The sequence below is a fragment of the Microtus ochrogaster genome, chromosome 4 (genome assembly GCF_000317375.1).
Source record: "Microtus ochrogaster isolate Prairie Vole_2 chromosome 4, MicOch1.0, whole genome shotgun sequence".
Classification (NCBI taxonomy): domain Eukaryota; kingdom Metazoa; phylum Chordata; class Mammalia; order Rodentia; family Cricetidae; genus Microtus; species Microtus ochrogaster.
In genome coordinates, this window is record NC_022011.1 from 50,434,954 (window position 1) to 50,436,934 (window position 1,981).

Below are 1,981 nucleotides of genomic sequence, written 5' to 3' on the forward strand. Positions count from 1 at the left end.
TTTTCGAGACAGGGTTTCTCTGTAGCTTTGGTGCCCATCCCGGAACTAGCTCTTGTAGACCAGGCTGGCCTCGAACTCCCGGAGATCCGCCTGCCTCTGTCTCCAAGTGCTGGGATTAAAGGCGTGCGCCACCACCACCCGGCTGTAGAACAGTCTTGAACCACATCTGTTTCTACTTTCCAAATGTTGTGATTATGGGCATGTAGCCCCACTCCCAAGTTTATCCAGGCCTGGATATCGAAACCATGTTTCCAACCCTCCTTCTCATCACCTGAGCACCTTGAAGGCACATCCGCTAAACAACCCAAAGTCGGTGATACTTTCTACCTTGTTATTAACTCTTCAGTGGTTCTCAACCTGGGGTTTGTGACCCCTTTAACAAAGTTCTAGCTCCAAAAAATATCCATCCATAACAGTTGCAAAATTAAAAATTTGAAGTAGCAATGAAAATAATTTATGGTTAGGAGCCACCACATGAGGAACTGTATTAAGAGGTCTCAGGATTAGGAAGATTGAGAACCGCTGCTCTAGGATGGGAAACTCTTGGTCCTGATGTTGTGGGATAATGGTTTTACCCTGTAAAGATTTGGTTTTTGTACATTTTTAATAAAATGTTGATTGGTCAGTAGGCAGTCAGGAAGTATTGGTGGGGTGACCAGGCAGGAAGTAGAGGCAGGGCCATGAGAATTCTGGGAAGAGGGAAGTTTCAGTCTGCAGTTGTGACCCAGCTGCAGAGGAGGAAAGATGTGACTGCCTCGCTGAAAAAGATACCAAGCCACGTGGCCAACATACACAAAAACTATGGGCTAATATAAGTTATAAAAATTAGTTAAGAAAAAGGGCCTGAGATACTAGGCCAATCAGTTTGTAATTAATGTAGATCTCTGTGTGATTCTTTGGGACTGAATGACTGCAGGACCGAGCAGGACAAAAACCTCAGTCAACAGTCCTAGTGTTATGGGTCTGGGGTCATCCAGAGATTCACTAGTGTGACCATTAATGAAGTTTGGCAAAGAAGAGGCTTTTATTCATTTACTGGCACCGGGTTTACATATGGGACTGTGAATTCCTGAATTTAGCTCCCAGCCACCTCAGTTAGGGGTTTTTTTTTTTTTTTAAAGGCAAAGAACGCAAAATTACATCCTGCTCTCCTGCAAGCAGAAGGGCAACTCTTGCAAAACAAGTTCTTGTTTACACAAGCAGAAACACTGGTTGACGTTATAACTTAGCTATAACCGGTTTGTTAATGCTGCACAAGACCAGGCAACTACAAAAAGTAACCCTTAATAGACCTTAACATTTGGATGTCTAATTTTGCTTTAAAGTTCTCTTAAGCACAGAAATTTTAAACTTTTAAACATAACCTTAGCCATCATATTCCCCCTTGAGTTAAACCCGGAGTCAAATCCTTGACTCTGTGCCAGGTGCCTTCCATACCCAGACTTAATGAGCATAGCTAATAGCTCCTAATTTATATATCTGGTTAAGGCATTGGTGATGCAGGGCCAATCTTAATTGACAGGTGAAGGAGAGCCCTGGGCCCTGGGATGGCTGACAGCAGAGTTACTGCTCAGGAAGAATCAGAATGGCAACCATTTGTATTCCCCTTTAACGTATTCTTCCTTTCTGTAAGGCGAGGGTTTTCCAGAGCACAACCAAGTAATCCGTAAAGGTTTCCAAGTGATTTGCACAGAAACAGCATTCCCCTCAGCCACACAGTGACATCCTTGCACTGCAGATAGTCCATAGACCAGGGGTCTCCTGTGCTGAAAACCCACCTGAGCTAACAATGACATCTGTTCTTCTGTCTTGGCAATAGATTTTTTCTAAAATATCCAAGGTTGGAATCCTCGGGGCACCCAAGCGGGAGGGAGTTCCTTTGTTTCTATAGCCTGCCTGCAAAGAGCAGGGTTGGCGCCTTGTTTGCGACCTGCCCACCCAGCACAGAGGCCTGATCTTCTGCGCCAGGAGACCTAGCTTT